This window comes from Camelus dromedarius, chromosome 25 (genome assembly GCF_036321535.1).
Source record: "Camelus dromedarius isolate mCamDro1 chromosome 25, mCamDro1.pat, whole genome shotgun sequence".
NCBI lineage: Eukaryota > Metazoa > Chordata > Mammalia > Artiodactyla > Camelidae > Camelus > Camelus dromedarius.
Genome location: NC_087460.1, coordinates 9,878,661 through 9,906,295, shown reverse-complemented (window position 1 = coordinate 9,906,295; position 27,635 = coordinate 9,878,661). Strand labels below are relative to the sequence as shown.

At 37.7% G+C, this 27,635-nt stretch overlaps 1 protein-coding gene across 2 annotated transcripts in view; it reads left to right on the top strand.

Annotated features, from left to right (window-relative positions):
- Positions 1-8,878: 8,878 nt before the first annotated feature.
- EPS8 (EGFR pathway substrate 8, signaling adaptor) overlaps positions 8,879-27,635 on the top strand; it is a 147,233-nt gene continuing 128,476 nt past the window's right edge. For both annotated transcript variants that reach the window (XM_031444048.2, XM_031444047.2), the window contains exon 1: positions 8,879-9,085. The gene's annotated coding sequence lies outside the window, so the exon portion shown is untranslated. The remainder of the gene's footprint in view (positions 9,086-27,635) is intronic.

Genomic DNA, 27,635 nt, shown 5'->3' with positions numbered 1-27,635 from the left:
GACAGTCAGGAGATTGTTGTCAGAATATATATATACACCCCCACAAAGCACTTAGACATTGTAAATATCATATGGTAATTTCTCTTGAAATTGTATCTTGAATGTTTTTCCTAAAGACATTTTAAATTAATATTTTAATCCCCTCAAAACAATACCAGGATCTCAGAACAGTTTAACTCTGATCATCCTCCACCTGACTTATATGTTATTGCCCAATATTTTAATTGTTTTTTAACACCACAAATTTGACATTATGCTTCTCACTTTATTTGCTCACCATTTTTTCCTTGTGTCTCAGTATTTCTTATTGAGCCACTTCCTTCATCTAAAAATGTGCTTTAGAAGTTCAGCTAGTGAAGGTGGTAAAAAGGAAAGCTTTTATTTATCTAAAACCACCCTATTTCCATTTTTGTTCTGGAAATACAATTTTTCTGGACACAAAATTATAAGTCGACAATTATTTTCTTTCCACATTTAGAAGATATTCTGGTGCCTTCTGGCTGCCATTTTTGCTGTTGAAAATTCTTTGGTCTACCTGTTTTCTTTTGTAGATAAATTTTTTTTCATCTTTCAGTGCTTCTAATATGGCCTTTTCCTCTGATGTTTTGCAGTTTCATTCTAGTGTATCTCGGTATGTTTTTCTTCTCATGTATATTATTTGATACACATATATGATGTACTTTCCCTATTTGGTTTTCTTTCGGGTATTCTGCTTGATACATGTATATGTCAGTACTTCCTCTCTGGTGAATTCATGTCTTATATTAATCTTGAATATTGTCAGCTACAAACTATAACCTATATCTAATCTAGGATATTATAATATGGTCTCTTCACCTCTTGACTCTAATCTATCCTTTTTGGTGTCTCATTCTGGGATTCTGATTAGATAAGTGCTAAATCTTAACACTCTATCTTCCCTAACTCTTCACCTTTGCCATTCTCCTCTTTGTCCCCCTCTATGCTGCATTCTGGATATTTTCTTCATATCTGTTGACATTTTTCTCTTCACCTGTGTATAACTCATTGAGTTTCAAATTTCAACCGTTACGTTATTTCCTTTCTAAAAGTTCTGGTGGAATCTTTTTTATTCCTGCCTAGTCATTTTAGATAGTCTTTTATTTATAATCTAAAAGAACACTTTAAACAGCTAGATCATAGTTTTTTGGCCTCATAAATCTAAATATGTTTATTTAATTCTGCTGACTCTCATGGTGATTCATTTTCTTATGTGTCTTAAGATCTTTGATTATGAGTTCCTATATGTTTGATGTTAATTTGTGGGAAATTCTTGGACGCTAACTTGAAGTTATCTTTCTCCAGAGAGGATGCGTGTATACTTCTCTTAGGAGCCCAGGGCCAGAGGACCTTTGACCCCTCTGATTCCCCTTCAGGGTGGCGAGCTAACAAGTGGGAGCTCAAAGATAAGCCTGCAGTTGGTTTAAGGCTTATTTAAAGGATTACTGCTCAGCCCAGCTGTTTCAGTGATTTTGCTTTGCTTTGTTTTGTTTTGTGTCATTTTTGTCTTGGACTCTTACAGATTTCCTTCACTTCCTGAGAGTCCAGCAATGCATATCAAAGTATGTTTAATGCAGGATCCAGTTTTATAGCTGGAGAACTCTTCAGCTGATCGAATTCGCCTTTCTGTCTGGAACTTAAATAAACGTGAAGGGCAGCTATGTAAACCATACAAGTATACTATATAAGATGAAGGGCTCCTTTCCTGAAGGAGCTCTCAAGGTCCTTTGGGTTTTATTTTCTCTTTTTTTCTTAGATTCTCATTAATTTTTCTCACGTGGTCTTTTTCTTCAATTTCCCTCTTTCACTGGTCTCCCTTAATTTGCTCCCTTATCTCAGTTGTAATTTTGGATTCAACTGAAAAATTATTTTAGATTATAATTATTAGTGGACTCCAAAAGTATTTGTTGGATGAATCATCACTTCACATTAAGAAATTCTTTAAAAAATTCAGTGCCTTCTTTTTAAATGCTTTTTGCCCAAGTAACATTAGATTTTCTTTCCTTCGTGGAAAACCGATTCTTGATTATTACATAAAGGAGACAGAAAAGCAAAAGATTTCATCCATGCGTAAGAAGTGCCATATATTCATTCACTTACCTTTAATTAAGACTTTATTATTATTTTTTAAGAGCAGTTTCAGGTTCACAGCAAAATTCAAAGGAAGGTACAGAGATTTTTCCATATACTTCCTACCCCGCACATGACTAGTCTCCCCTGTTTTCAACATCCCCCCCAAGAGTGGTACATTTGTTACAACTGATGAACCTACATTGACAAATCCTAGTCACCCAAAGTCTGTAATTCACCTTGGGCTTTACTTTTGGTTTTGTACATTCTACGGGGTTGGACAAATGTATAATGGTGTATAGCCATTATAACATTTTCACTGCCCTAAAAAATTCTCTGTGCCTATTTATTCCTCTATCCCCATCCTCGCAAACACTGATTTTTTTTTTTATTGTCTCCATAGTTTTGTCTTTTCCAGAATGTCATATAGTTGGAGTCAGTATGCAGTCTTCCAGACTGGCTTCTTTCAGTTAGTAATACACATGTACGTTTCCTCCATGTTTTTTCACGATTGGTAGCTCATTTCTTTTTAGTTTTCTTGGTTTTTTTTTGGGCGGGGGAGATAATTAGGTTTATTTATATTTTGATTTGGGGGGGTAGGTAATTAGGCTATTTATTTGCTTATTTGCTTATTTATTTATAGAGAGGTACTGGGGATTGAACCCAGGACGTCATGCATGCTAGGCATTCACTCTACCACTGAGCTATTCCTTCTCCCTAGCTCATTTCTTTTTAGCCTTGAATAATATTCCCTTGTCAGTATGTACTATACTTTATCTATTCACCTATCAAAGGACACCTTGGTTGCCTTGGCAATTCTAAATAAAGCTACTGTAAACATCCACGTGTAGCTTTTTGTGTGGACATAAGTATTCAGCTCCTCTGGGTAAATATCAAACAGCACAGTGGCTGGATGGTATGGTAAGAGGATGTTTAGTTTTGTAAGAAACCGCCAAACCGTCTTCCAACGTGACTGTCCTATTTTGCATTCCTACCAGCAATGAATGAGTGTTCTTGTGGCTCTGCATCCTCATTAGCATTTAGTGTTATCCATGTCCCAAATTTTGGCCATTTCAACAGGTGTGCAGTGGTTTTGCATTTCTATGATGACGTATGATGTGGAACATCTCTGCATATGCTTATTTGCCATCTCTGTATCTTCTTCGGTGAGGTAACTGTTAAGGCCCTTAGTCCATTTTTAGATCAAATTGTTTTCTTATTGTTGACTTCTAAGGGTTCTTTGTATATTTTGGATAACAGTCATTTATCACATGTCTTTTGCAAATATCTTCTCCCAGTCTATGGCTTGTCTTCTTGCTCTCTTCTCAGAGCAGAAGTTGTTCATTTTAATGAAGTCCAGATTGTCAGTTATTTCCTCCATGGATTATGCCTTTGGTGTTGTAGCTAAAAAGTCATCACCATACCCAAGGTCATCTAGGTTTCTTGCCATGTTACCTTCCAGGAGTTTTACAGTCTTGGTTTACATTTAAGTCTGTGACCTACTTTGAGTTAATTTTTATAAAAGGTGTGAGGTGTGTGTCTAGATTCATTTTTTTTTCCACATTGGGATGTCCATTTGTTCTAGCACCACTTGTTAAAAAGACTCTCTTTGCTCCATTGTGTTGCCTTTGCTCCTTTTTCGAAGATCAGTTGATATTTATGTAGGTCTAAATTCTCTATTCTGTTTCATTAATCTGTTTGTCTATTCTTTCCCCAATACCACACTGTCTTGATTATTGTCGCTTTATAGTAAGCCTTCGAGTCAGGGAGTGTCAGTCTTCCAGCTCTGTTGGCTATTCTTTGCCTTTTGCATTGCCACACAAATTTTAGAGTCAGTTTGTCAAAATCCACAAAATAACTTTCTGGGATTTTTTTTATTGGGCTGGCAGTGACTCTGTAGATCAAGTTGGGGAGACAGACATCTTGACAATATTGAATTTCCCTATCCACAAACATGGAATACCTTTCCTCTTATTTAGTTCCTCTTTGATTGTGTTAGTCAGTTTTGTAGTTTTTCTCATATAGATCTTATACACATTTTGTTAGATTTATACCTGAGTAGTTCATTTCTCTGGGTGTGAATGTAAATGGTATTGTGTTTTTAGATTCTAATTCCAGTTTTTGTTGCTGTATATTAAGTATGTGTCCTGCAACATTACTAGAATTGTTTAATAGTCCCAAGATTTTTTTTCCCCCACTTCTTTGGGGTCTGCTACATAAACAATCATGCCATCTATGAATGGAGTCAATTTTATTTCTTCTTTCCCAATCTGTATATTTTTTTATTTCCTTTTTTCTTTTTTTTGTTTTATTGTATTAGCTACATTTTCCAGTATGATGTTGAAAAGTAGTGATGAGAGGGGACAACCTTGCCTTGAACTTGACTTTAGTGGGAAAGCTTCAGTCTTCTCACCATGAAGTCTGATGTCAGCTGTAGGGTTTTTGTAGATAGTCTTGATCAGGTTGAGCTACTTCCTCCCATTCCTACAAGTTTACTGAGAGTTTTTAACATGTTTAGGTGTTGGATTTTTTCAAATGCTTTTTGTGCATGTATTAATATGATCATGTGATTTTTCTTTTTTAGCCTGTTGATGTGATGGGTTACATTAATTGATTTTTGAATGTCAAACTAGCCCTTTTTTAATTTTGTTTTTTTGGTTATATACCCAGAGTGAAATTCTGGGTCATATGGTAGTTCTATTTTTACTTTTCCAAGAAACCTCCATACTGTTTTCCACAGTGGCTGCACCAATTTACATTCCCCAAAACAGTGTAAAAGAGTTCCCTTTTCTCCACATTCTTTCCAACATTTGTTATTTGTGTCCACTTTGGTAATGGCATTCTGACATGTGTGAGGTGATATCTCATTGTGTTTTTGATTTGCATTTCCTTGAGGATTAGGGATATAATATGCTCTAATTCTTATTGTTTCTTTTCTTCTGCTTACTTTGGATTTAATTTGTCTGTCTTTTTCTAGTTTCCTAAGGTGGAAACTTAGATTACTGCCTTTAGATATTTCCCCTTTTCTAACAAGCATTTGCTATATTAGATGCTTTTCCCTTTAAGCATGCTTTTGCTGCATTCCACAAATTTTTGTAAGTCGTATTGTCATTGTCATTTAGTTCGAACTGTTTTTTTGATTTCTCTTGATATTTCTTCTTTGACCATGTGTTACTGAGAAGTGTGTTGTTCATACTTTATGTATTTTGGGATTTTTCTAGTTATTTTTCTGTTATTGATTTTTAGTTTAATTCCATTGTTGTCTGAGAGCATTGTGTAATTTCTATTCTTTTAAAGTTGTTAAGAAGTGTTTTATGACCCCGAATGTAGTTTTATCTTGGTGAATATTCCACATGAGCTTGAGAAGAATGTGTATTCTGCTGTTGTTGGATGAAGTAGTTTATAGATATCAATTCTATTGTGCTGATAGATGATGATGTTGATTTCAGCTATGTCTTTACTGATCTCAATCTGCTGGATATACCCATTGTTGATAGAGAGATGTTGTCATTTATTTGTTTTTGACTAATAAAGTTTCTTGTTGGTAAAGTAGACGTTACACTTGGAAAGCCTCTTTGTTAATAATATTTCACTTCCCTTCTTGCTTCAAAATTTTCACACATTTGCTTATGTGATATATAATAAAATCAAGCATTTTCACATTCAAAGAATAAGCAAGAGCGAATTTGTTATACCCAAATAGAGGTAAAGAACCATAACAAACAAGAGTATAGCTCAAGTACTTCCTAAAGAGCAAATATAATAATGCAGGCAATTTGGCTTGTTTCTTCAATAAGGCTAAATAATAATGATGGTGGTAGCCAAAATGAAATTACGTGTCTATCAAGATGTGCTTAAAACATTTAGATTAGATCATAAAATTAGTAACAGTCTAAACTACAGTAGACCTTATCTAATTTATTTTTTTATCCACAGATACATTTTGTATTATTTGGCTTTAAGACCACCTACAAAACTATACACAGCAGTCCCTAAATGATCCTCATACATTATATTGGGGGACTGGAGTAGAGAAAGGTGTTTAAAGAATGCACTTGACTCTTGAGTAGTTTATGTATAGCTCTTGGTCTTCGTGTTACACTCAGCCATTGCCATTTCTTCTTATTTTCTGTATCTAGCTTTTACACCCAGCTATAGACTTTATCTATTTCCTCAAGTTTTGCTCTTCTTCATTCTATTTTTTGTTCTTTATTGCTATTCTTCAAGTGTACTTCATATTTGGGAAATTTCATTCACTTCGTGTATCTCCCTTCATTCTGTTCTACATCATTTTCATCTTCCATATCAAGATTAGAAAATAAGATGTTCAAGAAGGAAAAACTTGTATAAGGTGGCACTATAAACAGGAAAGTTTGAGTCTCAGCAAAAGTGTAAAAAGATTAACAATGGTTCTAAGCACTTAGAAAAGGTAATGGAAATCATTGATACGAGAATGGGTTAATTTTTAAAAAGGTTCTGTTTATTTTTTTAAAGAGTTACTGGAACTGGTAGATTTAGGAACAATAAAGACAGTGAATTTTCACTTCAGCAAAGCACCTAAAAACCCTTCCTAAAATCCTTGCTGGTTATAGTATGGTTGCATGGACTAAAGTGCTTTCTCTTGAAAAGTATTGGTTCAGAAATGATTATTTTCTTGGAGATGATTTTTTGTTGGTGGGCTGCAAGGCTCTTTTCTAAGCCTGTTTTATGTAATTTTTTTTAATTAGACTTAAGTGGAAACAAAGAAGGCATGTTCATTATATTCATAGATGTTGTAAAGTAAAAGTGATCACTAACAATGTTTTAAAACCTGAAATTCTGTCCTAAAACAAACAAGAGGAAATTTAATATGAATTAAAGTCAAAAAATAAGGTTTAAAAATATAGGCTTGTAGAAGTGTAGACTATGTAAGGTGAAAGGCGATTTAAATGTAGTCCATGTGACATTGACTTGAATGTTTTGTCTGATAATGTATTTTCTAAAAATTCTAGTGCAGGTTTGGGATTTCTTATTATCAGGGTATGCTTGGATCGAAGGGGCTGCTGATCACTGTGTGACTCAGTTCTTGGCCCACTCCTGAGTGCACAATTTAAGGATGAAAATGAAAAATCAGAACACGTTCAAAGCAGGGTATGGAGTGTGGGTATGCGGGTTCACCATTCCATGTGAAGAACAGTGACAAGATCTAGAGATTTCCAAGAAGAGAAAAATATTAGAAGACCTTCGGGTAGTTACTTAATAGTCTGGTTCAAATATTTCAAGGCTTGCAATGTCTGCAAGCAGTGAGATTAATCTTGTGTGGCTCTTGGGGCCAGAACCACCAGCAGTGGTGTAAGTTAAGGGAAGTTGATTTGATACTTACAAATCAAATGACAGACTTGAGAGTTAATCAAACTTGGATTCGCATTCTGGTATCAGCATTGGCTTTGGCAAAAGGAATAAAACTTCTGAGCTTCATTTTCCTGCCACATAGGTATAATAAGGCCTATCTCATCGTAAGGATTAGAAATAATATATAAAAATTGCTTAGTTCCCGGCATAGGTAAATAATAAACAATCACAATTATACATAATATGGATACAAATGGAGATTTCCAACAATGGGAAAGTTTAAGTGGTTGATGGTGTAGTGGAAATACTGGAGAGAGGATTCCTACCTAAGACAGTGGACTGGACTTAAGATCTTTTCCAACTTTTCGCATAATGGTTTTATTTCCCACCTTGGTCTGAAATCCCTCTTTCCTCTGACTGCGATTTTCCCTTGCTTCACAAAGCAAGCAGATCCAATCTATTTAAGCCAAGTTTATTTTATAGTCTTTCGTTGATTTCTGGGAATCAAGTGACCTTAAAAAGTTAGAAAGGAGGGGGGTATATCCATGACAAACGTGGAGTTTTAAGACCAAGCAAAGGCAATGCTCACAGATGGAAAGACTTCTCATTTGGTGGCCCTGGGGGCTGCTCAGGGGAGAGAAGGTTGTGAGCGTTGCTTAAGTTACGAGAGGGAGAGACATGACGTGAAAGAAGCCTCCACTACTTCAAACCACATCAGGATCTTGGCAAGAGCTACCAGAAAAATAGGAGCCAAGGCAGGCGTGCGAAGCGGGTCTGGGCTTGCTGCTTGCAGCTAAGGACCGGCAGTTTGAAGACTCTAAGGGACAGAACTGGAGGCCCTTGGGTGCCAACAATTTACAGCATGAGTGGAGACGAAAAAAAAAAAAAAAAAGAGGGAAATGACAAAAGGGGAAAAAATAGGTGTAAGGGCCCGAGGAGGAAGACGAAGGCTGGCGTGTCTCTGGCAGGTTTACTGCCCGTAGGTTGGTAGCCACGAATTGCGCTCCAGGACCCGGTGTAACTGGAGCGCTCCCTCTGCCCGGGGCATCAACTCTTGCCCGGGGCAAACCTCTCCTCCCGCTCTATTCCCCGGCCCGCGTCTCCCAGCTGCTAGTCGGTCCTGCTAGGGCACTTCTGGAAACCTGTCGGCGGCTCTGAACCTCGGTCTGACTTTGATCCCGGCCTTGATAACTCGGCGCGGGGCCCTGCCTTCTCTCCTCCCGCCCCTCTCCCGCCCACCCGGCCCCTCCGGCATATTCGCCTCCAGCGCTGGGGTCGACCAGATACTCTGCCGCTCGGCTGCCGCCAAGACCCGGAGAGCGGAGCGGGCTCCGGGCCGCGCGGCGCGCGCTCGCTGGCTCGTTCCCCGCGGGGTACTGGGCATGCGCGGCGCGCGGCCGGCTCGGGCGAGCGGGCGAGCGGGCGGGCAGCGCCAGAGTTCCCCGGCGGCGGCGGCGGCGGGCGAGGCGGTCTCGCCGAGCGCGAGGCCGGCGCTGTGCTCGCCCCGGAGACCGCGTCTCCTCGGCTGGGCGCCGACGGCGGCTGGGCGGCTCGCGGAGGATTGGGAGGGCGCGGTCCGCGTCGGGGGCTTTCTCCCGGCCTCCTCCCGCCGGCTGTGGGCTCGAGGCGCCTCCGGGGGAGCCGCGGCCCCGAGGGCGGATCCGAGGTAAGAGCCCCTCGGCGAAGAGCGCCCGCCGGGGTCCGGCGGCTCGGAACCTCCGTCGATTTTCGGAATCCGCCTTTGTGTGCCCGGGGTGGAGCGCTGCCAGGCGCCGCGTCCGCCTTCATTCACTTTGACCGCTTTCAACTGGTGTCGGGAGCCAGGTGTGCGAGGGCGCTGCTGCCGGAGCGCGTCCGCGCGCTGGTCCTGGGGCGCCGGAGCGGGTGCCGACCCTCGGCCGCCCGGCCGCCACGCCCGGGGCTCCGGGAGGGGTGGGCAGAGAAGATTCACGGTGTCCTTGTCATATTTCCCGGTAACCTGAGCTGCCGCAGATACACCTGCGCTTATCTGGTCTGTGGGGCGACTCCAGAACGAGCGTATTCTTCTCCGGGCTGGTCTTAGACTTGGGGTTTGGAGACCGCCCTCCCCATCCCCAAATCGGGGGGGGGGGATTCTTTTCCAATAGACACTTTCCGAGGAGGTCCCACGATCGCCCACCCCATCAAATTTCAAGACGGATCTTTCTTTGTGCATAGTTGTCACTCCTAATTCCTGCTGACTTTCCTTTCTTAGCTTGCTCCCCTCCGCTCACTCACCATTTTACTTTTGGGGAGACGGCCCTTCTGGTGTCTTTGTCAATTAATGCCTTTGGAGTGGATTCCAAAACCCTGTTCGCTCCTCCTATGCTCTCACTTTCTACTTTCCTTTCGAGGACTACCTGTATGCAGAGTCTATGCACGGATTGTCCCCTCCCTTTACATTGTTTCTCAAATCCTTCTTTGCCCGTGGTACCCATAGCGCTTTAGGGGTAGGTCACTGAATTAGGTATTGGGCTTTGAAATCCATGGACATCAAGAGCAGTAGAATGGGAACCCACTTTTATAAAACATATTTTAGTGAAATGTATTATTACTTTCCCTTTTAAGGTTTCAGTTCTCGCCTTGCCTCTGATAATAAAAAGAATAGCTAATTATGTTAAGTTCAGATAAAACTTGATTTCAGATGCACGTGAATAGTTTGATTTTGGCTTTATTATTTTTGGGGAGGTAGAAGAATTAGGATTCCCAAAAGGATTCTTTATATACATATAACAAAGTAACTGTGCTGTGTATTGCTTCTAATTTATTTCCCTTGAAAGGATACCGTTCTTCTACAGCGACTTGGGTTTTGGAAAGTGTACACTAGTAATTTAGATCGTGTGGTCATTGAAAATTAAAGTCAGTGCCATCCTTTCTCACCTAGTATAGATTTTCACTTTGGAATTGGAGTTATCTGGATATATTACTATAGTTCTTAAGTTGCTGGTATGGAAAATTTTTGGTCCTGGGTTCACATTTTTACTTACCAATTTGAAAAATAATGCCATTTATAGACTTGGCATGTTAGGGGTAAGGTAGAATGTGTCACAGATATAATAACATTTTATAAAATGCCTTTAGTGCAGAATTCAGAGATTAAGACTTTTAAAAATTCCACAAGTCGTTCACTTCAGAGCAGAAAAAAAGGAAAGAAGAAAAGATAACTTGCTTTTAATTCCACTATTGTGAGTTAACCACGGTTCACAATATTTGATACATTCTCTTTGTAATCTTTTTTTTCCTCCCACTTTCCGGTGTCATTGAATATCATTATATGGCGATTTTTAACTTTTTATTAATAGTGAAGGAATATTTTAAATTGTAGTTAGGGTGAAGTTTCTTTAAAATGGTTTTTGTTTGTTCCCTGTCAGGAATCTGATGTCCAATTTTGAACACTTTGCTTGTTTCTGATCAAATGTAAAGATTGTGTTTTGTTTTTATCTCTAGCTTTTCCTGCTTTTAATTTTTTATTTATGCTGATAGTTTTTAGATATCAGTCCTTTTCTTTTTTATGCTATGACGTAGGCTTCCTACTCTTTGCTTTCAGTGTTTTTAATTGATAGATTTCAAGTCCTAGTCCTTTCCTTTTCTTACATTACATACACACACGCTCGCCCACTACTTTTTAATTCTTCTCCACATTCTTCTGTTTTCATTTATCTCCTTTAATTCTGCAGCAGCTCACTTGAACCATGGTTTGTATAAGAAAATATAAGATCCAGGATAAAAAGATGATAGTCTTTCTCAAGGTCTTGCTTTAGATGCTTGAAGTTTTGTTGGATATTTTAGCACTGATTTGATTTAGATAAAATTTAAGTTAGCTTTTCTGAGTTGTACTAAACATGTTTGGTAGTTATGTGGATCATCCCAAAACAGCCCAAGTTAATGACAAGTTACAAACCTTCAGACATCTGCAGTCACATGTAAGGGGAAAAGGTGGAATTTTTGTTAAAGTACTTCATTATAGTACATCCCTGCTGGGAATTACTGCATGAAATTGTTTGCAGCTGTTAGTGATTGAAAATATTTTCTCAAGAAAAATTCTGTAACAGAATAGTTGTAAACATTTGAGACGTAACATATCCAGGGAAGATGTGAAGTTCTTCTGTGCCTCACTACAGCCTATTCAGTGTTTTCTAGATACATTCCTAAATGGTATTTTAAAAAATATATATTTTATTTTTTAGATTTACAGAAAAAGTGTAAAGATAGTAAAGTGACTTCTAGAATACCCTCATATTTAATTTCCCATCTTACTACTATTCTACATTAGTATTTGTTACAATTAGTGAACCAGTATTGGTACATTATTATTAGCTCAAGTTCGAACTTTATTTAGATTTCCTTAGTTTTTAGTCTAATGTCCTTTTTCTGCTCCAGGACCTGCCACCTAGGATGCCACATTACACCTAGTTGTCACATCTCCATAGGCTCCTCTTGGCTATGACAGTTTGTTAGACTTACCTTGTTTTCGATGACTTCCATGGTTTTGAGGAGTACTGGTCAGGGATTTTGTAGGATCCCCTCTGTTGGAATTAGTCTAATACTGTTATCACGATCTGAGGTTTCTGGTTTTGGGGAGGAAGATCACAGAGGCAAAGTGCTGTTTTTACCACATAGTAACAAGGTTCTATTAACATGATTTGTCACTGTTGATACTGACCTTGATCACCTGGCTGAGGCAGTGTTTGTTAGTTTTCCTTACTGAAAAGTTACTCTCTTTCTTTCCATGCTGTTTCTTAGAAGGAAGAACAGTGTACAGCCCATCCTTAGGAAGTGGAGAGTTATGCTTCTCCTCCTTGAGGGAGGAGAATTCTGGGAATTTTTCTGTGTGGCAGATTTGTCTCTTTCCCCCATTTATTAATTTACTCAATCATTTGCGTATATTGGTCTGGGCTGCTGGGTATATGTTTATACTTTGGGTTATAACCCAATACTACTTAATTTTGTTCTTCAAATAGTTTCAGCTTTGGCCATTGGGAGCTCTTTTCAGTTAGTTTCTGTGCTCTTTTGACATATCTCCATTAATGTGAGTTTTTTTTTTTAATAATTTCCTTACTTTCTAGCATTAAAAGATGCTCCAGGATTATCTTGTATATTTCCATTTCCTGCCCCAGGCCTAGAGTCAGCCAGAAAGAATCTGGTTCATTTTCTTGGGAAATGGTGTTAAAAGCCAAAATCTGGGTGCTAGGTGTTCATGTTGCTGCTGGGGTGTCATTACTTCTAGTCTCTCATCTGACAGCAGGAAATACATATGTGTGTATACAAACCTCTGTATATACACTTACCTATACATGCTTCTCTGTATAACAGTGTGTATCTGTTTTAAGCTGACTATGAGTTCATGTGGATATCTCTTCCTGTACCTCATCATTCTGGATTTCTCTTCTTGCTTATCTATACAGTCACTCCAGCAAGGTGAAAAAACCTGGCTCCTACCATCTACCATCCATTTACTTAAATTTTCAATTCCATTACACATGGATAGTGGTATCAAAGTTGTTAACCTGTACTTCCTTTATAGAGAAGGGGAAATAGCCTGATCCACTAGAGTACAGTGCTTATGTGCAGTTCCTTTTACAGGTTCCACTTAGCCTTACAGATTCCACTCCTTTCCCTCCGTCCCCTTTAGCGAGGTTATTATACACGTTTATGATACGGTTAGATACTTTTGTCACAGTCTGCATTCCATTCTGGGATCCCCTGACCTTCTAAATGATTTCTTCAAAATTTGCACACATTCAATTTCACTCTTTGTCCTGTAAAGTTCTATGGGTTTTGGCAATGTATAATTTCATGTAGCTATCATTATAGTATCAAAATATCATATAGAATAATTTCAACACTTAAAAATCCCCTGTGCTTCACATATCACTCCCTTAGCCCCCTCCCTCTGGCAACCACTGTTTTTGTTTTTGTGTTTTTTAATTGTCTCTATAGTTTTGCCTTTTCCAGACGTCATATAATTAGAATCATATAGCCTTGGCACAATGCTTCTTTCCTAAGAATATGCTTTTAAGGTCCATTCGTGTCTTCCTCTGGCTTGATAGCTCATTTCTTTTTGTCATGTAATTATATTACATTGTATGGATATATCACAGTTGGTGTATCTATCCATCTTTTGAAGGATATCTTGCTTGTTTTTGGTTTTTGGTAACTATGATTAAAACTGCTATGAATGTTCGTTGGCAATTTTTTGTGTGGACATAAGTTTTCAGATCAGTTGGGTAAATACCTAGGAACAAGGTTGCTGAATCATATTGTAAGATTCTGGTTAGCTTTGTAACATATTGCCAATCTGTTTTCCAGAGTGGCTGTATACCTGTTTGCACTTCCACCAGCAGTGAATGCAAGCTCCTTGACAACATTTGATATTATCAGTTTTTTTGGATTTTATCCATTCTAATTGGTATATAGTGATAGCTCATTGCTTCAATTTTCCATTCTCTAATGACATTTAATGTTAAGCGTCTTTTCATATGCTGTTTCCATCTGCATATTTCTTTTTGTGAGATGTCTGTTCTGAACTTTTGCCCATTTTTTAAAAATAGGGTTGTCTGTTTTCTTATTGTTGAATTTTAAGAATTCTTTATATCTTTTTGATACAAGCACTTTATCAGATATGTGTTTTGCAAAATTTTTTTTCCAGTTTCGCTTGTGTTTTTATTTCTTTAACAGTGTCTTTACAAAGCAAATGTTTTTAATTTTAATAAAGGCCAACTTACCAATTTCATAGGTAGGCTTTTGGTGTCGTATCGTACTCAAACACTCAACACCAAAACCACGGCCACCCAGTTTTCTCTCCTCCCACCGGAAGTTTTACAGGTTTTCATTTTACTTTTAGGTTTATGATCCGTTTTGAGTTGATTTTTTGAAAGGTGTAAGGTACGTATCTAGATTCACTTTTCTGTCTGTGAACTTCCAGTAAATGTGATTTTTAAGTTAAGTAGATTATAAATTAGGTTTAGGATGGAAAGGAAAGCATTTTTATTTGATTTTTTTAACATGCTTTGCAAAATTTCTTAAAAGAAACAACTGAGAAATGACTTGGAAACCAGAATGGAATAGTGCCTAGACTATATGCGGAGGTGGGTTCCTGGACATTGTTTGTAAGTCATTTCCCTCTTCCTCACGAGCTCAGAGATTCTTTGTGAGAAGTAGAATCCTTAACACAATGACATATGCCAGTTCTTTGAGATCTAATCATAGAAATAATCAATAAATCTTTATTTTTCACAAAAATGATCTGAAATAAGGGATTTGCAGGGTGTATGCCAAGAAGAGGCAGATGATATATGCACCATCTAGAACCCTGAGACTTAACTACATGGGTGTGAATCTTATCCCATGCCCCTCGTCTTCCCTCTTTTCAAGTGGCTTTTTTCAGGTACCTTTCTTTTGGTAAACACTGTGTTACTGACACTGGGGCCAGAAGTACTGTTGTAATTACAGTTGACCGGTACTCTCCAGGTAGCATCTGGAGAGATCAGAAATCATAAAACTAGCATCGTTGGTATGGCAGGCGTTACATGTGTTATCCCTTTCAACTCTTGTAAGAGCCCTTTAGGGCGAGTCTCCTTATTTCCGTATTACAGGTAAGAAAGAGGCTCCGAAAGATAGAGCAGTTTGTCTGTGGTCTGTATGGGGGGAAAGGGACAGAGTTGGGATGGAAATCCTGATCTTTCTGACTTCAAAACCCATGTCCTTTTCACTTTGCGATGCTGTCTCTTGTGAAAGAAAAAGTGCAAGGATACTATCAGGGTGGCCTTGACTTCATTGTTTTCTTTAACGCTGTACACTGCTTAAATGACTACTGATCTAAACAAGAATGGCTTAAAAGATTGTGTTTTTGAGATCCGTGGAGATGCTTTTAACTTTTTTTTTTTTTTTTTCCCTATTGACTGATCTGCATCCCACTGACCCAGAAGTGTGAGGTGTTGGAACATGTTTGTAAAGAATGAGGTTCCCTTAAAGGGAAGAAATTGCCGGAGACTAGGAAAAACCAAACAAGCAATTAGCTAGTTGTTTATCACTGTCCCCTGTTGAATTACGTTTCTGGAGGACAGGGAACTGAGTCTCAGTTGTTCTCAGCACAGCACAGTGCATCACATGTAATGCGCACTCACGAAATGTTTGCTGGATGAAGTCAGCAATAACTCTTATGCTCTTTACAGATGTATGTTTAGAATATTCAGAAGGGGATGAGTTTTTCTTCACAGGGGAAGTTGAACATAATTGCATTTCATTTATTCGTTCATCGTGTATTGAGCATTTGTATTATCGAATACCTATTCTGTGCCAGACACTGGAAACAGAGAGATGGACAAGACAGGATCTCTGCCTTCTGTCATCAGGGAACCCAGAGACTGGAGGCACCCAGGCAACCATCTCAGTAGAGTGTGGAGCTAAGTGGAGTACATATTAAGCAAACAAGCAGTGGACTTTGGAATCAGAGAGACCTCACCTGCCTTGGTGTTCTTATCTACGAGGTGGAAATGATAGTAGTACCTATTTGGCACAGTTGTTGGGGGTAGACTAAGCGAAAAAAAGAAAAATATATATACATAGTGATATTTATATCTCAGTACATAGGAGAAGGGAGAGGCTCACTGTGGTTGAAGGAATCAGAAAGTCTTTATGGGGGGATGTGACATTTGGTATTTATAGGATAAATTTTTGAGATCAAGAGTGAGAGTATGAGGTGGGACTCCAGAGCCTTCCAGGCAGAAAAGTGAATACGTCTGACACGTGTAGAGCGGGTAGGCATTCCGCACATTCTCACACATGGAGCCTACCAGACCATTAGGAAGAACTGAATAGCCAGTTATTTTTCATTTTTATAAGTAACTATACAATAGAGTATTCACTGCACTGGAGTAGGAGAGAATAAAGGTACCAAACCTGTGTTAAGAATTGCATGAATCCCTTCTTCTAATCATATGACTCTCTGAATGTAGTCCTTTATGTGGTCGATAAATTCTCATGTTCTTTTTCAGTCCTGTGACACTCAAGTGATTTTATTAAGAAAGAGCACTTGTGTGTTTTGGGTGAAATCAGAGGTCCTGTCTCAAACCATTCTCACATTTAGTAGCATAGCAACATAAAAATCTAGTGTCCCACAAAGGCAGGATCTAGTCCTATTTGAGCCAATCCAGAATTCTAAGACCCATGAACAGTTTCTCAGCAGAACTTGAAACATAATACTTGGGAATGTGCAAAAATGATTTGTTAGGTGAATGAATTATGTGCTTGATAGAGGTCAGAGTTCTGTAGTTGAAAGATTGTTTTCAATATAAGGGGAGAAAAAAAAGGAAAGAGAAAATAGGAAAAAAACAGATCAATAGAAGGAAGAGAAGTTTATATTTAAGTAGAGGGGAAAAGATATTTTTAAAGTCCTCTGTAGAAGGCTATTGATAAGAATTTCATTTTATTCAGAAAATCTTTTATTAGCACCATTAGAATATTGTCCCTTATTCTAAAAATGCATGCATATAATTGATATATCTATTGGTTTAATGCAACAATAGAATGTTTCCAGTGTCTGAAATATGATGTTTGTGATCATTAGACACTCTAATTTTTTCTGTGGATTCTAATATTTTGTAATGTTTTGTAATATTGTAATTGTTTCTAATATTTTTCATTAGAAAATAAATGTTTTAAAAAATATAAGCCACAAAACAAGTCCATAAAGAAAAATATGGGTAAAATTTGTCACTTTTGAGAAGACATTGAGCACCATTAAATTTTCTACAATAATTTTTGACATTTGAAGTTAATGATAATTTTAGACATGAATATACAATAAGATGGTTATAAGTGTATGTTGATTTTAAATTTGAAGATATGCTTGTGATGATAGAGAAGATACATTTAACTTTTATATATGGAAGAAAATAGAAGATTATTATAGCTATGTAGATTTTTTCCCCCAAATAAGTGTGCTCATGTTGTTTGTGTTTGTGTGTGTGTGTGTTTGTGTGTGTGTGTGTGTGTAATCTCCTATTTCTCTTTCCAGTGTGTTTTAAAAACACTTAACTGTTTTATGACCAACTGTATATTGGGATTTAAAAATATTACTCTTTAATTTAGAAATATTGACTTAGAAACCCTATTTTTAGGTTGATTTGTCTTTACTATTTTGGTGTGTTTCTTTATGTTAGCAGAGCTTCTGCTGTGAAGTCTGTTTAGTTTGTGAACTACCCGCTAGGTTATATGTGTACTTTTACATCGCAGGATCCTTTTAGTCAAAAGAGAACATTAATTTTGTTGGTAGTTCTTTTATTTAGCTCTTTTGTGGGACCTTGTTAGACTCTGAATAATGTAAAAGCAATAGAATTCTTTCTGTGATAAAAATCTAGTCATTAGGCCAAATCTTGGAGCATTATTCATATGATACTCATGCATATAAAAGTGTAGAATTAGTATGTATGCCTGAAGGATGTATATTAGAGCGGGTGCTTTTAATTATGGAGGAAAATAGCCCTCTGAAGATTTTAATGTGCATGACTTCACAGATTTGCTTAAAGTCTTATCTTTTCTCTTTTTAAATGAATGAGCCAAGATAGCCAAGATAGCCAAGCCGGAACAATAATGTGTGAAGAATAATATAGAATAAAAATGTTTGTAACTTCATTTAAATTTAGGAATAATCAGTTTCCTATTTTTTTTTTTTTGGTCCATTAGGATATTTGCTATCTTCATAGAATTACAGAATAAATTAAGGGTTGAAAGTGCCATCTCTTCTTTTTATGTTACTTTACATTTTCATGTATTTCTCATCCAAATGACTGAAACAAAAAGTTTCAGCCCCATTTACGACAGCGTCCATGCACTTGGCTGAATTTCACATTTTTCAGCTTAATCTTGACTCGCTACTTTCCATGGTCTCATGAAGAAAATAGTCTTATAAAAATCTTGAGGCAGACAAACGACCACATGGGTTTCCCCACGGCACCCCTTCTCCATCCAGCTTCCCTCCTCCCCGAGTTACACCGTCCTTCAGCCCCAGTGTCCGACAGCTTTTTTCAGCGCTCAGATGATGTTAGTTGAAAAGTGTATCTTTCATAACTTTGCTATCTTTCCAGTTACTATTCGAACTCTTTCTCACTGCCGGGTGAGATCTCAGCCAGGGAGAGTGAAATCTGAATAAAAGAGACATTCATGGTGCTTATGACAGTGAAGGTTAAGTTTAGGCTGCGGAGAGCTGGTAACAAAGGAGTGATTGTAGCCCTCATCACCTTCATCTTCTTTGGGGAGTAAGTACATCATTTTGGAAGGAGTAAAGTCTCATTATGAGGATAATGAAACCTTGTCCTGAGTAAATACATTCACAGTGACTAACTTCAGCTGGAATGCATCTTAAAACCATTCAGTTTTTAAACTAATGAGAAAAGATCCACCCTGGTTTTGTTTGTAGATTAGAATATATGCTACTGACTTTTTTTTTTTTTAATATCTTGTTCTGTAGGAGCCCCTTAACACTGTAGGAAATTTTAGAATTTGAATTCAAATTTATGTCTTTCAAAATTGTAGAATAGATAAACAAGATTATACTGTATAGCACAGGGAAATAGACACAAGATCTTACGGTAGCTCACAGCGAAAAAAATGTGACAATGAATATATATATGTTCATGTATAACTGAAAAATTGTGCTCTACACTGGAATTTGACACAACATTGTAAAATGATTATAAATCAATAAAAAATATTAAAAAAGTGAAGCTATATAATATAAAAAAAAAATTTTGTATAGAACAATCCATGGTCTTCTAAAGGGTCTTCAAACAGGAATAAAAGTAAGTTCTCATCTTACCTCCAGAGTCACCCCCACCCCCGCCTTTACCTTTGTCTTTATCTATGATTGTTTCCATTTTCTCTCTGCCAGGCAATGAAATATTTGAAGTATGATTTTGTGAGCTATCACTGTACTACAGAAGAGGAGGCTTGAGAATATGGAATAATTTAACCCAACAGCTACCAATTATATTTTCTGTTATATGTATGCTTTTCGTAGGCATTTATGTGGTCAAACTAAGATTCCAAACCAATGCATTAAGTGGTAAAATGATTGGGAAAACTAGTGGTGGTAGAATCTGATAATAAAATTGTTTGGCAACAGCAAAAGTAGAAATAGTGAAATTTGTCAAGAACCCACAGGCCATTTTTACCACTAGTGTGCTGTCCATGAGCTACATACGGGGAACTTCTATTTTATGTACTGTAAAGAACCATGAGTCACTTGATAGAAGTATATACTAAATATTTATTCAATAAATAAACATTGCATAAAAGTCTTTGGGTTCCAAGCTATTCCTATTCTTGCAAGATTTAACAGATCTTGCTAGCAAACGTTGATTTTATTAGGCTAATGTGGACATTAGTTGGATTTTGGACATTAGGTGTAACACATGCTTGCAATCCATGGCGGCTGATTTAGTTCTGTGATGCTGAGAGGGTAGATATAAATTTGAGGGGGAGCTTTTAGATGAGGTAGTTGATCAAAAGCTGCTGGGTTTTTGTCTCTTCCAAAGGAGGACGGAAGTGTATAAAATTTTACAAGGAATTGACTTGAGAACTTGGGTTAATTTTAAAGGCAAAAGAAACTAAATTAGGTGTATTTTTTTTCCCTGAAAGAACCTTTAAAAGCTGTGATCACCTTAGCTTCCTATTTCCCCCTTACTCTTACTAAGTTTTTGTTATTACTGTCGATCATAGCAGTCACTGGGAAGGAGAATACTGGGGTAAAATTACTTTTAAAAGGAGAATTATTGAAGAAGGATGTGTACACAAATGGATATTGAATGTAATAAAGTACATATAGAACTGTTTTTTGTATGTGAGGGTGAGTTCTGTTCATTGTAGTGGTGATAGATCTTGTTTGATTCATTTCAACATTCTCCAGTGATCCTTTTGTGATATGCATATATGAGACAGTTATGCAAGAATAAGGATTTGGCTAAACCGTTAGCAGCCCCGCTGACATGATTCAACCCAATCTAATTTCTTGTTCTAACAGTTCTGGACATATACTGCTTTATTTAATAGGAAATAATTTTGTTTCAGTGAAATTTATCTGTCAATAAAGAAATATTAAATGAATGCTTATATTAGTAAATAATCAAGATACTGTAATTAAAAAGACAGGCAAGGTTGCTGTCCTTACTGAGTGCACAGTGTCAGAAACCTAGATTAAAAGAAGCATAAAAAACTTAAAAGAAGCATCAAATTCTAGATAAATGGTCAAAAATGTGGAAAGTAAAGAAAATCTTTCTGGCTTCTTTCTCCCTCTCTCCTTCCTTCCTCTTTAGTTTCTAAGAGTGAAGGTATTCACATTTTGTGTTATATTTTGCAACACATACTGATATTGTAGATTTATAAAATAAGTTCATTTCCAAATTATGTATGATTTTATAATTCCACAAAAGAACATCTGTTATTTATGAACAGCTTTGAGAAAAATTACAGTATATCAGTACTCCTTTTGAAAGATTTTTCAACTGTTAAGTTCAGTTTAAGATCAGATCAGACAAATATGGTTTGTGTTAGTTTTATAGACACTACTCAGTATTTTTTTCTTGGAAACTTTTAGGAATGAAGAAGTCATTATTCATAAAATGAAGTCATACGAAAGATCTCAGGCTGGTTGTAAAGTGGTAATCTTTAGAGATGGGGAAACATTTTATTTCTTACTGTGAATTTGGAATGTGGGTAACTTTAAGACCCTCTGTCATCTGAAGCCTTTGCATTTTATTTGCAAGAAAGAAAGATGGGGACTCCTTCTCTGGTGGAGCCCAGCACTTCCTAACACCCCTCTCAGATTACACACCACTGAACCCATCCCCACACTGTGTTTGGCTCATGTGTTTCTCATTAGCTACTATGAATGAAAGATTCATAACTATCTATTTCAAACAACTTGCTTATTTGCATTACATAGAGCTTGTTTGGAACAGGAGCAAGAATTGTTTTTAAATTATAAGTCAGCATGTATGGGTTGAGCCATGATTGACACTGGACTTTTAAAAAAGTCAATTCTGATAGAATAAATATCTATCAAACCATCGATTACTCTGTGGGCTACAGAAGGATTAGAGTGCCTGCCTGAGTTTTCTCCCTTTCTTAGTGATTTGGGCCAGATATTTTTGTGGCTATTATAGAAAGCCCTGGTAACCTTCCCCTTATCGTGCCTACCTGACGGTACATGACAGGATCACGGAAAGGAGGAGAATAATTAGAGTCCCTTTGGCAGCCTCGTCACCTGATTTTCCCACCTAACTGAGAGTTACAGCTGGACGCTGATAGCTTAAATAATCCTAGGCTTGTATACTAGTTGGGGGGATGGGGAGGGAAGAAGGAAGGGGTAGACATTTAAATCCATCTATGCAGGTTTGCTAAATCCATAATATAGAAGCACTTTTGTTCCAGAAGAAAACTTAATTCATTAGTTCCTCATTTTGGTTTCTCCTTCTTATATGTTAGCAAGTCATTACCAAACAAATCATGGCCAGAGGAGCTTTTTTTTTTTTTTTTTTTTTAAATTGATGACATACTAAAAGTTCGTTATTTTGGAAGATATTTTCTTAATGAAAAAAGTAAAACGTGAATGAACTGGTAAGAGATGGTGGAATCATTTCCATGCTTTTCTGCTGCAGTGAATTAGTTTGTGCATTTCCAGCAGCAGTCTGGAACCATCCGAATAAAACGAGGCTGCTTTTCTCTCATCAGGCATTTTATAAATACACATCGTTGATTATGTTATTAAAGTCATATAAGAGTTCCAGCCTTTGTTATCCATTTCATAAGTAGTTTCTACAAAGATGAGAATTTTAGATACCAAGGTGAATCAGTTTTGTCTCGTCGCACACTGACTTCTAATCACCATCTCACCTCTTATAAATGCTTGCGAGACACGGATGGGAACTTTTTTCTTTTTCTCAGGTATGTATATAGTTCCTGTTGTATGCTATGTTGAAACATCCTGTCCTGAGATTATTTGCTGGATGATAAAACTGATGCAGACTTTGGTTAGCTAGACTTACTAAAATCACACGATTTTTTTTCTGGTAAGTATTTGAGCTTAGAATACTTACTTGATTCTACCATACCATGTCTCTCTTCCCACTCCTAACACTTTACCTTTCTCCAGCATCTCCTGAAGGGACTCCAAAACCCAGTTCTAAAAGATTTCACGTGTCTCTCTTTAACAGGTAATGGGTCCCAGGCATAGCTTTAATCCCAAACTGCATGCAAGGGTCTCATTTGTTTTCCTTCTTCCTGTGAAGATGGTGGAAGTTCTTGGACCTCATGACTGCCTTCTAATTTTCAACTTGACTTAAACCAAATTGAAGTCAGAGAATCATTAATAATCAAAATGAGTAACACTGGAATGTAACTTTAATCATTTAGGTCTCTGTCTCTTATAAAATGTATTATGGAGTCAGTTTAAAATGTTACTCTTCTCTCATGTGTCTGGGTGTGTGAGAGTGTTGATACAGTAGGCTTCTGGAGTTCATGTGCTCTTGGTGTGGTTATTATGTGTATCTGGAAACTCTTCTCTTAATGTCCTCTCGCTGGTGCCTTATTTCTGTCTTGTTTCCAGCTAAGATTCTTGATGAGAAGCTTATACTTGTTGTTTCCTCCTCCTCACTTTTCCTACATCAGTCAACCCACTGTAGTCCGGTGCCTGGGCTCATGTGTCTGGGGTATCTATGGTCTTCCAAAGGCCAAACCAAAAGGAATGCATTTGATTTTTTATCATACTTGAATTTGCTGTAGCGTTTACCTGTAAGCTCTTAGAGGACATGGGTTGTGTTTTGTTCACCAAGGAATTTTTATCACCTAGATAATCTAACACTCTGTAGATTGTATGTTTGCTGAGTGAATATATGATCACTTTTTTTTTTTTTTAAAGAATATTCTCTTCCTTTGGCTCCCATGGTGTTATTCTTTCTGATTTCCTTTGTTATCCATCTGCACTTAAATGTTCATTAAGAAGCTCTGCTCCTTGGAGTTTAATAGATATCTAAAAGTTGTTCCAAAACAGTAATCTTCTAAAGTAAGTTCTAGCATCCTCTGTTGGTAGCAGGGAGAGCCAGCACGTTCTTTTTTTTGTGGGGAAGTGGGGAGGTCTCAGTTCATCATTTTGTTCATAATCTTAACACAAGTTGAGAAGTTTCTGAATTTTGCTCAGTTTTTCTCCTTTCATGTCTCATTATCTTCCGAGGTGACTTCAGTCACTCACATTGTTTCAGTGAGAACATTGACTCTCAATTCTTTATCTTCAGCTCCTGCTGTTCTCCTGAGCTCTAGCCCTTTAGTTCTGACTGTACCTGAATGGTTTGCACAGGCTGCTTGGTTTTCACACGTCCCCAGATCTATTGTTGCCTTTTTCCTAACCCCGCTCTCCTCTCTCCTTTTCCTGTTCCTCTGCATGGAGCCACTGTTACCCAAATGGTAACACTGGGAGTCTGTGAATCTTTCTGGACTCTGTACACCTTAACCATTGCTCTGTTCCACCTGTAAGTGATCAGTCATCAAATCCTGTTGATTCTTGTTACAAAATGGGTGACAGGAGCACCCCTCTCTTCCCTTTCCTCACTGCTAATCATAGTTTTATGTTGCTTAAAATTCTTCATTGGTTCCCCATGTGTTCATTATAAAGTCCACTTCCTCCTTGTAATGGTACCCCATGAAGGCACGGGTGACATGGCCCCTACTTTCCTTTCAGGTCCCATCCTTTGACTCTTGTGCTCCCCAAATGCCACAACAACTGCCGTTTCCTGAATATATTAACTTCATTCTCCTGTGACATTGCACACACTGTCTTCTCTGCCCGAGTTTCCTCTCTCTCATCCTCATCTTACTGTCTGCATCATTTTATATTTGGCTTAAAGATCACTTTTCCAGAAAGAAAGTCCTTTCTTTGTACCCAAGTGGTATCTTATACTTACTTGAAAGTAGTAATTATGATGTGTTTTATGGTTTATTTACTTGTTTTTCTCTCTAATCAGTCTGAATACTTGCAGGTAGAGGATGTGTCTGAATAATCGTTGTCTGTCTTGTGCCTTGGCACAATGCTGGATGCACAATAGGTACCCAGTTTTTGTTTTAATACACATTCAGTAAATAAATGCTTAAAATGCTTTTAGGTGTTAGTGAGATTCCAGTCCCTGTGCTACATGTAAACAAAGTATGATTTTAAAAAACTGAGCAGGATTCATTTATTCACTTTGTGACCATTTTACCTGCTCTCTTCCCAGAGCATTCTGGAGGTGAAATTGTAAGGTAAACAGAGTTTGTTTCCAATAGAAATCATTCTGTTTCCCCATCTCTTGTCATTCTTTCATATATTGCACCATAGATGCCTCAAGGTTGTCCTTCGGCTGCCGAAGACCATGTATCATATATCACTGTTACCTTTTTTTCTACCCTTGTGAAATTTACTGTTCAAGTTAAATCTGGCTGGAGCCTGTAATTTGTAGATTAAATGCTGAGATTAGGCCAGTTTGGAAATTTTTGAAATTGAACCTTTTGATTAACTACCTTTTATAACCCTCTTTTCTGCTAAAAGAAGACCTATAGTATTTGCCAGTAAAGGATCAGGACCCAACCATAAAACCTATCTAGAGGTGACTCATTTTTTTATCTTAATTATTTAAAAAAAAATCTCAATTTAAGAAAAAGAAAAAGGAGTCTATGAGTAGTCAAAATAGATGATAAAGAATCTTAAAATATATGAACACTTTAGAGATTGTTTAGTTCAGCTGTCTTATTTTACTAATGAAGAAAATTAAATCAAGACATGTCAAGTGATTTGTCCCTAAGTGACACAACTAGTTTATTGAAGAGTTGGTCCCCCACATCTAAGTATCTTAAGCCTTCACGTGACTATACTATCGTAAGCCTGATGCTCTCTTGAATTTGGTTAGGAAGTTGAAAATCCATTTATTCAAAATATTAGCTACCTATTTTTTTTAACTAGATATAGTGCTGAACACTAGGGATACAGATGGTAATAAGGTGGCCCTCCATGGCTGGGACTAAATCATGGAGTGAGGGAGGCATAAAAAATGTTTAAAAAATGATATAAATGATAGTCCATTCACTCAAGTCACAGGTATAACACTTTGATCTTTATGAAAAATCTCCTTATTAACCTTTTAGAACAAACTTGTGCAGCTTTTTTCTGATCCCAGAACAAAGGGGAAAAAAGAAAATAGAAGGTGATGATGCAGTTCTATAGGGGTATATAAACAGTCATGTGAAGCTGAAAAGCTGAGAAGAAAGATAAAAATTATATATTACAGACATTATTTACTACATACTTTTGTATATCATATATAAGTGAGAAGAAGGCCAACTCATTGCAGACTCAGAAATGATTATGGGCCACCATCTGAGCTGAGCATCGGTGGCTAAGTGCCCTTTGGGCTGTAGAAGGATGATGTCATTACATGGGGGAATGCGAGTTTTCTTCCCACAAAGCGTATCTATTTTGACAATCACCTATGGATGGTAATGCCCTTGTGGAAGTCTGGTAGTCCAGCAGAGAAGTTTCAGCACATCATTCTGAGGGAAAGAGAAAAAGATCTGAGATTGCATGTAATGAAGAGGGTGCTAGGAAGAATTTTACTGTACCTGCATCATCCCTCCCCCAAGGTGGCACAGTTCAGTGCCAACAGGGACCTTCCTGGCACATGATTTCTTCCTCAGGGGAGAGTGAGAGGGTGTTAGTGAATGCCTGGCACCCCCAAAGCTGTGTGTGCCTCATCCACAAACAGCTCCCCACTGCACCCTGTGGCCAGCTCCCTGTACATCCCTGAAGCAATAAGAGTGAAGCTTTGCAGCTGTCAGTGAGCACAAGCAGAAAGCCAGCCTGGCTGAGAGGGTATAGCTCAAGTGGTAGAACGCATGCCTTGCATCCACGAGGTCCTGGGTTCAATCTTCAGTATTTCCTCTAAAAATAAATAAACAAATAGACCTAATTATCCCCTCCCCCAAATCAAAATAGTTATTTTAAGGAAGCTCAGGGACCTACAAGAAAATGCAAAAAGATGATTCAATGAACATTTTTAACATGCCCCCCCCCAAGTGAACAAAATGAGAATTTTAACAGAGAGAGAGAAATCATAAAAAAGAACCAAATAGAAATTCTGGAACTGAAGAATGCGATGAATGAAATGAAAAATGTAACAGAGAGCACCAGTGTCAGACTGGATCAAGCAGAGGAAAGAATCTGTGAAGTAGAACACAGCTCACTTCAAATTATCCAGTCAGAAGAGTAAAAAGAAAAGAGAATGAAAGAGTGAAGAAAGTTATATGAATTATGGGACACCATTATGAGAAACAATCTACATACTGAAGTTCCAGAAGGAGAAGAGAGGGAGAAAGGGGCAGAAAACTTATTTAAGGAAATAATGGCTGAGGGCTCACCAAACATGGGGAGAAAATTGGGCATCTAACTTCATGAAGCTCATAATCCCCTCCTCCCAAATTTCAACCCCAAATGGCTTACTCCTGGATACATTATAATAACACTATCTAAAATCAAAGACAGAATTTTAAAAGCAGTAAGACAAAAACATTTCTTCCATACAAGGGAATGAGAGATACAAATATGATCACCTCAGTAGGTGCAGAAAAAGCATCTGACAAAACTCAGCATCCTTTGATGATCGCAGTTCTGAACAAATTGTCTAGAGAGGGAATGTACCTCAGCATAATAAAGGCCATATGTGACAAGCCAACAGCTAACATCATAGTGAGAAATGCTGGCAGCTTTTCTTCTAAGATCCAGAACAAGGCAAGAGTGTCCACTTTTAACCACTGCTATTCATTATAGTACTGGAAGTCCTAGTCAGAGCATTCAGGCAAGAAAAAGAAATAAAAGGCATCCAGATTGGAAAGTAAGAAGCATAACTATCTGTTTGCAGATGATATGTTCTCGTATGTAAGACACCCAAATACTCCACCAAAAACTGTCAGAACTAACTAATGAGTTCAGTAAAGTCACAGGATATGACATCAATATACAAAAATAAGTTGCCTTTCTGTACACCAACAACAAACTATCTGAAAAAGAAATAAGCAGTCCCATTTACAATGACATCAAAGTAAAACACTTAGAAATAAATTTAGCCAAAGAGGTGAGAGATCTCCATCCTGAAAACTGTAAGACATTGATGAAAGAAACT